The following is a 14,527-nucleotide window of genomic DNA, read 5'->3' as shown; positions in this document are numbered from 1 at the left end:
CTATGCCAAACAACAAGAAAGACAGGAACGCAACACCATCCATTAGAAGAGGCTGCTTAAAATCATAATAAATTCAAATTCAAGGCACCAAAATAAATTCAAGACACCCAAAAACATCACTGGATGCAGTCCTGCCCACCAGAAAGACAAGATTCAGTCTCATCCACCAGCACACCAGAACCAATTCCCTACAGCAGGAGCCTACAAAACCCACTGAGCCAACATAACTCACTGGGGGCAGACACCAAAAACAATGGGAGCTACGAATCTGCAGCCTGAGAAAAGGAGACCCAAAACACAAATGAAGGGCAAATAGGTAGCCTACCTGAAAAAGAATTCAGAGGAATGATAGTAAAGATGATCCAAAACCTTGGAAACAGAATGGAGAAAATACAAGAAATGTTTAAAAAGGACCTAAAAGAACTAAAGAGCAATGAAACAATGATGAACCACACAATAAATGAAATTAAATATTCTCTAGTATGAATCAATAGCAGAATAACTTAGGCAGAAGAATGGATAAGTGACCTGTTAGATAAAATAGTGGAAATAACTACTGCAGACCAAAATAAAGAAAAAAAGAATGAAAAGAATTGAGGACAGTCTCAGAGACCTCTGGTCTCTGTGACAACATTAAATGCACCAACCTTTGAATTATAGGGCCCCCAGAAGAAGAAGAGAAAAAGAAAGGGACTGAGAAAATATTTGAACAGATTATAGTTGAAAATTTCCTTAATATGGGAATGGAAATAATCAATCAAGTCCAGGAAGCAAAGAGAGTCCAAAACAGGATAAATCCAAGGAGAAACATGTCAAGACACATATTAATCAAACAATAAAAAATTAAGTACAAAGGAAAAATATTAAAAGCAACAAGGGAAAAACAACAAATAACATACAAGGGAATCCCCGTAAAGTTAACACCTGATCTTTCAGCAGAAACTCTGAAAGCAAGAAGGGAGGGGCAGGACATATTTAAAGCAATGAAAGGGAAAAACTACAGCCAAGATTCCTCTACCCAGCAAGGATCTCATTCAGATTCGACGGAAAAATTAAAACCATTACAGACAGCGAAAGCTAAGAGAATTCAGCACCGCAAAACTAGATTTACAACAAATGATAAAGGAACTTCTCTAGGCAGAAAACACAAGAGAAGGAAAAGACCTACAATAACAAACCCCAAATAATTAAGAAAATGGTAATAGGAACAGGGTTCCTATATCAAAAACTACCTTAAATGTAAACGGGTTAAATGCTGCAACCAAAAGACACAGACTGGCTGAATGGATACAAAAGTAAGACCCGTGTATATGCTGTCTACAAGAGACCAACTGCAGACCTAGGGACACATACAGACTGAAAGTGAGGGGATGGAACAAGATATTCCATGAAAGTGGAAATCAAAAGAAACTTGGTGTAGCAATTGTAATATCAGAGAAAATGGATTTTAAATTAAAGACTATTACAAGAGACAAAGAAGGACACTACATAATGTTCAAGGGAAAAATCCAAGAAAAAGTTATAACAATAGTAAATATATATGCACTCAACATAGGAGCACCTCAAAATATAAGGCAAATGCTAACAACCATAAAGGGGGAAATCAGTAGTAACACAAATATGGTAGGACACTTTAACAGCCCACTTTCCCTTATGGACAGGTCATCCAACATGAAAATAAATAGCACAACACAAGCTTAAATGACATATTAAACAAGATGGACTTAACTGATATTTTTAGGACATTCCATCCAAAAGCAACAGAATACACTTTCTTCTCAAGTGCTTATGGAACTTTCTCCCGGATAGATCATATCTTGGGTTACAAATAAAGCCTTGGGAATTGAAAGAAATTGAAATCATATCAAGTACCTTTTCCAAACACAACACTACGACACTAGATATCAATTAGAGGAAAAAATCTGTAAAAAAATACAAACAAATGGAGGCTAAACAATGCACTACAGAATAAGCAAGAGGTCACTGAAGAAATCAAAGAGGTAATCAAAAAATACCTGGTAACAAATGACAATGAAAACACGATGCCCCAAAACCTATGGGATGCAACAAAAGCAGTTCTAAGAGGGAAGTTTATACCAAGACAACCGTAACTCAAGAAACAAGAAACATCTCAAATAAACAACCTAACTTTACAACAAAAGCAATTAGAGAAAGAAGAACAAAAAAAACCCCAACATACCAGAAGGAAAGACATCATAAAGATCAGATCAGAAATAAATGAAAAAGAAATGAAGGAAATGATAGCAAAGGTCAATAAAACTAAAACCTGCTTCTTTGAGAAGATAAGCAAAATTGATAAACCATTAGCCAGACCCATCAAGAAGAAAAGAGAGAAGACTCAAATCAATAGAATTATAAATGAAAGAGGAGAAGTAAAAACTGACACTGCAGAAATACAAAGGATCATGACAGATTACTGCAAGGAACTATATACCAAAAAAAATGGAAAACCTGGAAGAAATGGAGAAATTCTTAGAAAAGCACAACCCTCTGAGACTGAATCAGGAACAAATAGAAAATATAAACAGGCCAATCACAAGCACTGAAATTGAAACTGTGATTTTAAAAATTCCAACAAACAAAATTCCTGGACCAAATGCTACCACAGGTGCATTCTATCAAACATTTAGAGAAGAGATAATGCCCATCCTTCTCACACTCCTCCAAAATATAGCAGAGGGAGGAACACTACCCAAATCATTCTACAAGGCCACCATCACTCTGATGCCAAAACCAGACAAAGATGCCACAAAAAAAGAAAATTACAGGCCAATATCACTGATGAACATAGATGCAAAAATCCTCAACAAAATACTAGGAAACAGGATCCAACAGCACATTAAGGGGATCGTACACCATGATCAAATGGGGTTTATCCCAGGAATGCAAGGATTCTTCAATATATGCAAATCAATCAATTTGATACACCATATTAACAAACTGAAGGATATAAACCATATGATCAAAGCCGTGAACCAAGATGGCAGAGGAGGACGTGCTCTCACTTGCTCTTGTATGAACACCAGAAACACAACTAACTGCTGAACAATCATCGACAGGAAGATACTGGAATTCACCAAAAAATATACACCACATTCAAAGACAAAGGAGAAGCCACAATGAGATGGTAGGAGGGGCACAATTACAATAAAATCAAATCCCATAACTGCTGGGTGTGTGACTCACAAGCTGGAGGACACTTATACCACAGAAGTTCACCCACTGGAGTGAAGGTTCTGATCTGCACGTCAGGCTTTCCAACCTGGGGTCCAGCAACAGGAGGAGGAATTCCTAGAGAATCAGATGTTGAAGGCTAGTGTGATTTGATTGCAGAACTCTGAGAGGACTGGGAGAAACAGAGACTCCACTCTTGGAGGACACACACAAAGTATAGTGTACACCAGGAGCCAGGGGAAGGAGCAGTGACCCCACGGGAGAATGAACCAGACCTACCTGCTAGTGTTGGAGGGTCTCCTGCAGAGGTGGGAGTGGCTGTAGCTCACCATGTGGACAAGGACACTGGCAGTAGAAGTTCTGGTAAGTACTCCTTGGTGTGAGCCTTCCCAGAGTCCACCATTATCCCCAACAAAGAGCCTGGGTAGGCTCCAGTGTTGGGTTACCTCAGGCCAAACAACCAACAGGGAGGGAACCCAGCCCAACCCATCAGCAGACAAGCAGATTAAAGTTTTACTGAGCTCTGCCCACCAGAACAACACCCAGCTCCACCCACCACCAGTCCCTCCCAGGAGGAAACTTGCTCAAGTCCCTTAGATAGCCTCATCCACCAGATGGAAGACTGCAGGAGCAAGAAGAACTACAATCCTGCAGCCTGTGGAAGAAAAACCACATTCACAGAAAGATAGACAAGATGAAAAGGCAGAGGGCTATGTACCAGATGAAGGAACAAGATAAAATCCCAGAAAAACAACTAAATGAAGTGGAGATAGACAACATTCCAGAAAAAGAATTCAGAATAATGATAATGAAGATGATCCAGGACCTCGAAAAAAGGATGGAGGCAAAGATTGAGAAGAATCAACAAATGTTTAATAAAGACCTAGAAGAATTAAAGAACAAACAGAGATGAACAATACAATAACTGAAATGAAAACTACAGTAGAAGGAATCAGTAGCAGAATAAATGAGGCAGAAGAGCGGATAAGTGACTTGGAAGACAGAATGGTGGAATTCACTGCTGTGGAAGAGAAAAAAGAATGAAAAGAAATGAAGACAGCCTAAGAGACTTCTGGGACATCATTAAAAACAACAACATTTGCATTATAGGGGTCCCAGGAAGAGAAGAGAGAAAGAACACGAGAAAATATTTGAAGAGATTAGAGTTGAAAACTTCCCTAGATGGGAAAGGAAATAGCTACCCAAGTCCAGGAAGGGCAGAGAGTCCCATACAGGATAAACCCAAGGAGAAACACACCAAGACACATAATAATCAAATTGGCAAATAGTGAAAACAAAGAAAAATTATTGAAAGCAGCAAGGGAAAAATGACATATAACATACAATGGAACTCCCATAAGGTTAACAGGTGATTTCTCAACAGAAACTCTACAAGCCAGAAGGGAGTGGGACAAAAGTGCTGAAAGAGAAGAACCTACAACCAAGATTACTCTACACGGCAAGTATCTCATTCAGATTCCATGGAGAAATCAAAAGCTTTACAGACAAGCAAAAGCTAAGAGACTTCAGCGGCACCAAACCAGCTCTACAACAAATGCTAAAGGAACTGTGCTAAGTGGGAAACACAAGACAAGAAAAGGACACACAAACAAACCCAAAACAATTAAGAAAATGGTAATAGGAACATACATATCATTAATTACCTTAAACGTGAATTGATTAAATGGTTCAAGCAAAAGACACAGGCTTGCTGAATGCATACAAAAACAAGAGCTGTCTACAAGAGACCCACTTCAGCCCTAGGGACACATACAGACTGAAAGTGAGTGAATGACAAAAGATATTCCATGCAAATGAAAATCAAACCAAAGCTGGAGTAGCAATACTCATTTCAGATAAAATAGACTTTAAAATAAAGAATGTTACAAGAGACAAGTAAGGACACTACATAATGATCAAGGGATTGATCCAAGAAGAAGATATCACAATTATAAATATATATGCACCCAATATAGGAGCACCTCAATACATAAGGTAACTGCTAACAGCTATAAAAGAGGAAATCAACAGTAACACAATAATATTGGGGGATTTTAACACCTCACTTACATCAGTGAAAGGATCATCCAAAATGAAAATAAATAAGGAAAGAGAAGCTTTAAATGACACAGTAGAGAACTCACGTTTAATTGATATTTATAGGACATTCCAACCAAAAACAGCAGATTACACTTTCTTCTCAAGTGCGCATGGAACATTCTCCATGATAGATCACACCTTGGGTCACAAATCAATCCTCAGTAAACTTAAGAAAATTGAAATAATATAAAACATCTTTTTGTACCACAACGCTATGAGATTAGGAATGAATTAAAGGGAAAAAAACTTAAAAAACACAAACACATGGAGGCTAACGTAACTAAATAACCAAGAGATCACTGAAAAAATCAAAGAGGAAATCAAAAAATACCTAGAGGGCTTCCCTGGTGGCGAAGTGGTAGAGAGTCTGCGTGCCGATGAAGGGGACACGGGTTCATGCCCCCGTCTGGGAAAATCCCACATGCTGCAGAGCAGCTAGGCCCGTGAGCCTTGGCCACTGAGCCTGTGCATCCACAGAATGTGCTCCACAACGGGAGAGGCCACAACAGTGAGAGGCCTGTGTACTGAAAAACAAACAAACAAACAAACAAAACCTAGAGACAAATGACAATGAAAACACAATGATCCAAAACTTTTAGGATGCAACAAAAACAATTCTAAGAGGGAAGTTTATAGCTATACAAGCCTACCTCAAGAAACAAGAAAAATCTCAAATAAACAATCTAACCTTACACCTAAAGGAAGTAGAGAAAGAAGAACAAACAAAACACAAAGTTAGCAGAAGGAAAGAATTCATAAAGATCAGAGCAGAAATAAATGAAATAGAAACAAATAAAACAACAGCAAAGATCAATAAAACTAAAAGCTGGTTCTTTGAGAAAATAAACAAAATTGATAAACCATTAGTCAGAGTCATCAAGAAAAAGAGGGAGAGGACTCAAATCAATAAAATTAGAAATGAAAAATGAGAAGTTACAATAGACACTGCAGAAATACAAAGCATCCTAAAAGACTACTACAAGAAATTCTATGCCAATAAAATGGACAACCTGGAAGAAATGGACAAATTCTTAGAGAGGTATAACCTTCCAAGTCTGAACCAGGAAGAAATAGAAAATATCAACAAACCAATCACAAGTAATGAAATTGAAACTGTGATTTAAAATCTTCCAACAAACAATAATCCAGGACCAGGTGGCTTCACAGGCAAATTCTATAAAACATTTAGAGAAGAGGTAACACCTATCCTTCTCAAAATCTTCCAAAAAATTGCGGAAGAAGGAACACTCCCAAACTCATTCTATAAGACCACCATCACACTGATACCAAAACCAGAAAAAGATACTACAAAGAAAAGAAATTACAGACCAATATCACTGTTGAATATAGATGCAAAAATCCTCAACAAAATACTAGGAAACAGAATCCAACAATACATTAAAAGGATCATACACCATAATCATGTGGGATGTATCTCAGAGATGCAAGGATTCTTCAATAAATGCAAATCAATCAATGTGATACACCATATTAACAAATTGAGGAATAAAAACCATATGATCATCTCAATAGATGCAGGAAAAGCTTTTGACAAAATTCAACACCCATTTATGATAACAATTCGCCAGAGAGTGGGCATAGAGGGGACCTACCTCAACATAATAAAGACCATATAGGACAAACCCACAGCAAACATCATTCTCAATGGTGAAAAAGTGAAAGCATTTCCTGTAGGATCAAGAAAAAGAAAATGATGTCCTATTCTCATACCTATTATTCAAGAGTTTTGGAAGTCCTTGCCACAGCAATCAGAGAAGTAAAAGAAATTAAAGGAATACAAATTGCAAAAGAAGTAACACTGTCACTCTTTGCAGATGACATGATACTCTACATAGAGAATCCTAAAGATGCCACGAGACAACTACTAGCACTAATAAATGGATTTGGTAAAGTTGCAAGATATAAAATTAATGCACAGAAATCTCTTTCATTTCTATACACTAATGATGAAGAATCTGAAAGCGAAATTAAATAAACACTCCCATTTACCACTGCAACAAAAAGAATAAAATACTGACGAGTAAACCTACCTAGGGAGACAAAAGACCTGTATGAAGAAAACTATGACACTGATGAAAGAAATTAAAGGTGATACCAACAGATGGAGAGATATACCATGTTCTTGGATTGGAAGAATCAACATTGTGAAAATGTCTATACTACCCAAAGCAATCTACAGATTTATTGTAATCCATATCAAATTACCGATGGCATTTTTTCAGAACTAGAAAAAAATATCTTATAATTTGTTTGGAGACACAGAAGACCCCGAGTAGCCAAAGCAGTCTTGAGGGGAAAAAGCATAGCTGGAGGAATCAGATTCCCTGACTTCAGACTATACTACAATGCTACAGTAATCAAGACAATTTGGTACTGTCACAAAAACAGAAACATAGATCAATGGAACAAGATAGAAAGCCCAGAGATAAACCCAGGCACCTATGGTCAACTAATCGATGACAGAGGAGGCAAGGACATACAATGGAGAAATGACAGTCTCTTCAATAGGTGGTGCTCAGAGAACTGGACAACTACATGTGAAAGACTGATATTAGAACACTCCCTAACACCATACAGAAAAATGGACTCAAGAGGGATTAGAGACCTAAATGTAAGACTGGACACTATACAACTCTTAGAGGAAAACATAGGAGGAACACTCACTGACATAAATCACAGTAAGATCTTTTTGATCCACCTCCTAGAGTAATGGAAATAAAACCAAAAATAAACAAATGGACCTAAAGAAACTTCAAAGCTTTTGCACAGCAAAGGAAACCTTAACCAAGACAAGAAGACAACCCTTAGAATGGGAGAAAATATTTGCCAAGGAATCAATGGACAAAGGCTTAATCTCCAAAATATGTAAACAGCTCATGCAGCTCAGTATTAAAAAAGACAAACAACCCAATCCAAAAATGGACAGAAGACCTAAACAGAAATTTCTCCAAAGGAGACATACAGATGGCCAAGAAGCACATGAAAACCTGTTCAACATCACTAATTATTAGAGAAATGCAAATCAAAACTACAATGAGGTATCACCTCATACCAGTTAGAATGAGCATCATCAGAAAATCTACAAATAACAAATGCTGGAGAGGGTGTGGAGAAACGGGAACCCTCTTGCACTGTTGGTGGGAATGTAAATTGATACAACCACTATGGATAACAGTATGGAGGTTCCTTAAAAAACTAAAAATAGAATTACCATATAATCCAGCACTCCCACTACTGGACATATACTTAGAGAAAATCATAATTCAAAAAGACACCTGCGCCCCAATGTTCATTGCAGCACTATTTACGATAGGCAGGTCATGGAAGCAACCTAAATGCACATTGACAGACGAATGAATAAAGAAGATGTGGTACATATATGCAAAGAAATATTACTCAGCCATATAAAGGAACAAAATTGGGTCATTTGTTGAAACGTGGATGGATCTAGAGACTGTCACACAGAGTGAAGTAAGTCAGAATAAGAAAAACAAATATCGTATATTAATGCATATACGTGGAATCTAGAGAAATGGTACAGATGTACCTGTTTTCAGGGCAGAAATTGAGACACAGATGTAGAGAACAAAAGTTTGTACACCAAGGGCGGAAAGCGGCAGGGGGATGCGGGGTGTGGTGAACTGGATGATTGGTATTGACATATATACACTGCTGTGTATAAAATTGATGACTAATAAGAACCTGCTGTATAAAAAATATATATAAAATAAAATTCAAAACCAAAAATAATTCCCCTAGACCCCCCCCAAAAAAGAAAAAGTCATTGCCAAGTCAATAGTCATTTAGATTTTCTCCTATGTTATCTTCTAGGAGTTTTATAGTTTTGTGTTTTACATTTGGGTCTGTGATCCATTTTGAGATTTTTTGTGTGTGATGGGTGTAAAGTCTGTATCTGGATTCACGTTTTTGCATGTGGATGTCTAGTTGTTTCAGCAGCATTTGTTGAGGGGCCTACCTTTGCTCCATTGTATTGTTTTTGCCCCATTGTCAAAAATCAGTGAACTATATGCATATATATAATATATATATTAATTGAAATATAGTTTATTTACAATGTTGTGTTAGTTTCTGGTGTACAGCAAAATGATTGTTTTATATATATATATTCTTTTTCATATTCTTTTCTGTTATGCTTTATTACAAGGTATTGAATATACTTCCCTGTGCTACACAATCATAAAAAATAAAAATAAATTAAGACACTGGAAATGACTCAAAACTTTTGGGTGCAGGCATATCCTTGGGTCAATACCCTGAGCCAGCCAGGTGCTGGCAAATGTGGGTGACACCCATTCACCCAACCTTTTTCTGTGTGCTAGGACCACCTGTGTTTGTGCCCAAGTGAGATGTAGTGCTGAAGGATGTGACCTTTGGGAGGGAGGGATTCTGGTTAGAGACTTGGGGAGTGGTAGTTTTAGTGATGTGTCCACAGTTTTAGCTGAATATAGGGTGGGGGCAGGAGACCAAGTTTGGGAGCAGAGGTAGTCGGGAGGCATATTTGTGGAAATGGGATGAGCCCAGTGGGAACATGTTTCAGGAGTGCAGCCCCAAGTTTAGAGGACTTGGGGGTTGAACTGGAAATAGCCAGGGTCCTGTCTTAGAAAATGGTACCCAACATCAAGCCCCAAAGGCCAAGGTGACAATGTAAACGGTAGAATAGGCAGCAAGATTATCCTTTGGAAGGGTTGGTCACACATTGTAATTAGATATGATGGATGGATGAAGGAAGGTGGTTCTGAATTAAGGCAGAAATGGTGAAGGTGCTTGTGTTTGCATCTGACTCAGAATAAAATATGAAGACATCACCATTGTCCAGGGTTCCTTAACCTTGACATTGTTGACATGTTGGACCAGATAGTTTTTTTGTTGTGGGTGCTGTCCTGTGCATTATAGGATGTTTAGCAGCACCCCTGGCTTCTACCCACTAGATGCCAGTGTCCTCTCCCCATTACCCACCTCCCACATTGTGACAACCACAAATGCTCCAGACACTGCCAAATGTCCTTGGGGGGCAAATTGCCCCAGATGAGAAGCACTGCATAACCTGCCAGGCTATGGTACACAGTGCATATTCTAGGGTGTAGAGGAGACCTGCCATCCAGACTGGGACGGGGGATCTGGAAGAAATGGAAGAGCCTTGTGGGCCTGGAAATTTACTAATTTAAAAGCTTAGGACAGGTTCCCTTAGATAAAATTGGGTTTATCTTCCTGACTTACAGGTTTCGTCCTGGTCTCCTGTGCTCCCACTGTATATCACACATATTTCCAATAAAGTTCCTAAATTCTTGTATTGTCAACAAAATATATATGATCATCTCAAAAGATGCAGAAAAAGCTTTTGACAAAATTCAATACCCATTTATGATAAAAAACCCTCCCGAAAGTAGGCATACAGGGAACTGACCTCAACATAATAAAGGCCATATATGACAAACCCACAGTCAGCATTGTTCTCAAAGGTGAAAAACTGAAAGCATTTACACTAAGATCAGGAACAAGACAAGGTTGCCCAATCTCACCACAATTATTCAACACAGTTTTGGAAGTCATAGCTACAGCAGTCAGAGAAGAAAAAGAAATAAATGAATCCAAATAGGAAAAGAAGAATTAAAACTCTCACTGTTTGCAGATGACATGATACTATACATAGAGAATCCTAAGCACGCTACCAGAAAACTACTAGAGCTAATCAATGAATTTGGGAAAGTAGCAGGATACAAAATTAATGCACAGAAATCTCTTGCATTCCTATACACTAATGATGAAAAATCTGAAAGAGAAATTAAGAAAATACTCCCATTTACCACTGCAACAAAAATAATAAAATACCTAGGAGTTAACCTACCAAAGGAGAGAAAAGACCTGTAGGCAGAACACTATAAGATACTGACGAAAGTAATGAAAGATGATACAAACAGATGGAGAGATATAATATGTTCCTGGATTGGGAGAATCAATATTGTGAAAATGACTATACTATCCAAAGCAATCTACAGATTAAATGCAATCGCTATCAAACTACCAATGGCATTTTTCACAGAACTAGAACAAAAAATTTCACAATTTGTATGGAAACACATGCGACCCTGAATATCCAAAGCAATCTTGAGAAAGAGAAATGGAGCTGGAGGAATCAGGCTCCCTGACTTCAGACTATCCAACAAAGCTACAGTAATCAAGACAGTATAGTATAGGCACAAAAACAGAAATATAGATCAATGGAACTGTATAGAAACCCAGAGATATATCCATACACATAGGGTCACCTTACCTTTGATAAAGGAGGCAAGAATATACAACGGAGAAAAGACAGCCTCTTCAATAAGTGGTGCTGGAAAACTAGACAGCTACATGTAAAAGAATGAATTTACAACACTCCCTAACACCATACACAGAAATAAACTCAAGATGGATTAAAGACCTAAATGTAAGGCCAGGCACTATAAAACTCTTAGAGGAAAACATAGGCAGAACACTTAATGACATAAATCATAGCAAGATCCTTTTTGACCCACCTCCTAGAGAAATGGAAATAAAAACAAAAATAAACAACTGGGACCTACTGAAACTTAAAAGCTTTTACACAGCAAAGGAAACCATAAACAAGCTTCAAAGACAACCCTCAGAATGGAAGAAAATATTTGCAAATGAAACAACTGACAAAGGATTAATATCCACAGTATACAAGCAGCTTATGAAGCTCAGTATTATAAAAACAAACAACCCAATCCAAAAATGGACAGAAGACCTAAATACACATTTCTCCAAAGAAGATATACAGATTGCCAAAAAACACATGAAAGAATGCTCAACATCACTAATCATTAGAGAAATGCAAATCAAAACTACAATGAAATATCTCCTCACACTGGTCAGAATTGCCATCATCAAAAAATCTACAAACAATAAATGCTGGAGAGGGTGTGGAGAAAAGGGAACCCTCTTGCACTGTTGGTGGGAATGTAAATTGATACAGCCACTATGGAGAACAATATGGAGGTTCCTTAAAAAACTACAAATAGAACTACTATACGACACAGCAATCCCACTACTGGGCATATACCCTGAGAAAACCATAATTTAAAAAGAGTTATGTACCAAAATACTCATTGCAGCTCTATATACAATAGCCAGTACATGGAAGCAACCTAAGTGTCCATTAACAGATGAATGGATAAAGAAGATGTGGCACATATATGCAGTGGAATATTAACCATAAAAGAAATGAAATTGAGTTATTTGCAGTGAGGTGGATGGACCTAGAGTCTGTCATACAGAGTGAAGTAAGTCAGAAAGAGAGAAACAATTACTGTATGCTAACACATATATATGGCATCTAAAAAAAAAAAAAGGTTCTGAAGAACCTAGCGGCAGGACAGGAATAAAGACGAAGATGTAGAGAATGGACTTGAGGACATGGGGAGTGGGAAGTGTAAGCTGTGACAAAGTGAGAGAGTGGCATGGACATATACACTCTACCAAACGTAAAATAGATAGCTAGTGGGAAGCAGCCGCATAGCACAGGGAGATCAGCTCTGTGCTTTGTGTCCATCTAGAAGGGTGGGATATGGAGGGTGGGAGGGAGACGCAAGAGGGAGGAGAAATGGGGGTAAATGTATATGTATAGTGATTCACTTTGTTATAGAGCAGAAACTAAGACACCATTGTTAAGCAAATATATTCCAATAAAGATGTGAAAAAAATAAGTAAATAAGTAAATAAAAGTATTCTGAGTTCCAGTCCTTCCTCTAACACTGACCTTCACTCTGTAGACTTGAACAAATTCCATTCTCTCTCTAGGCTTCAGTTTTTCCCACCTGTACAATTGAGACAATGTAAGATCCATGGTGACCTCAAAGGTTCTCTAGGCTCTGACCTTTAATGATTCTAAGTATGGGTCTGGAATTAGTGGTAAAGGAGGGAGCTGGGTGTCCTCTAGGAACTCTTGGTTCTCCATCCTTGACTCTCTGCTCCTTTTCTCTACTCTCCTCAGCGGTTTGGCAAACTCCCATGTCTTCACCACCATCTCTTTCTAAATGATTTTCAAAGTTCTCCCTCTAGCCATGACCTCTCTTATGACTTCCAGTCCTCTCATATTCTCCCTACGAGGACATCTCAGTGCAGAAGTCCCATCACTTCTATTCCCATAAAGCTGGTTCCAAACTGTTTTCTCATAAAAACCACCACTTCCCGTCCAGAATTCGTTGAGTTTTACTTGTGGCCTTGTTGTTGCCCACGCCATCCAGATCTACCACATGAACAATATCTGCACCTTACACTTAGCCATGATTCACTCTGACACATTGTCAAGTCCTAGCCACTCTTCTTTCCTCAGTCTCTGGCATCTACTGTTTCTACTCTGATTAAAGTGCCACCATTGTACATTTACTCATTTGTGGCAAAAGCATCCAGATTGGTCTCCCTGCTTCTACCCTTGCCCCTCTAGTGTCTACCATAGAGAAGTCATGGAAATGATTTTAAAACACAATCCAGATCACATCATTCCCATGTTCAGATACAACCAATCATTCCTTATCTCAGAGTAAAAGCTAAAATTCTTTAAATGACCCTCAAAACCCTGCATGATATACTCCCCCTCAACCGTCCCCTTTCCCATTACATCCTCTAACAATTCTCCCCTTCACTCACTGTACTCCAACCACACATACTTGAAAATGCCAGGCATACTCCCTCCTCAGGATCTTTCCACTTGCAGTCCTCCTTTCCTGGAATTATCTTTCCCAGATATTGGCCAAACCTGCTGTTTAACTTCATTCAAGCCTCTATTCAAATGTTACTTCCTCCAAGAGTACATGCCACCTTATTACTCTCTGTTTAATTTTCTATCATTGCCATAACAAATTATCATGATTTTAGTAGCTTAAAACACCACAAATTTACTACCTCACAGTTCTAGTGGTCAGAAGTCTGCCAGGGATATTCCTGAACTAAAATCAAGATGTGAGCAGAGCTGCATTCCTTTTTGAAGGCTTTGAAAGGGAATAATCCATTTCTTTGTCCTTCTTAGCTTCTAGAGGCCACCCACATTCATTGGCTTATGGCTCTCCTCCTCCATCTTCAAAGCCAGCAATGTTGCACCTATCTGCACCTTTTTTTCATAGTAACATTTTCCTATAACTCTGACTCTTCTGCCTCCCTCTCTTCCACTTTTAAGGACCCTTGTGATTAC

The sequence above is a fragment of the Aethalodelphis obliquidens genome, unplaced genomic scaffold, assembly GCF_003676395.1.
Source record: "Aethalodelphis obliquidens isolate GAN/ISIS:26980383/991018 unplaced genomic scaffold, ASM367639v1 scaffold85, whole genome shotgun sequence".
Lineage (NCBI taxonomy): Eukaryota > Metazoa > Chordata > Mammalia > Artiodactyla > Delphinidae > Aethalodelphis > Aethalodelphis obliquidens.
This window is presented reverse-complemented; position numbering follows the sequence as displayed.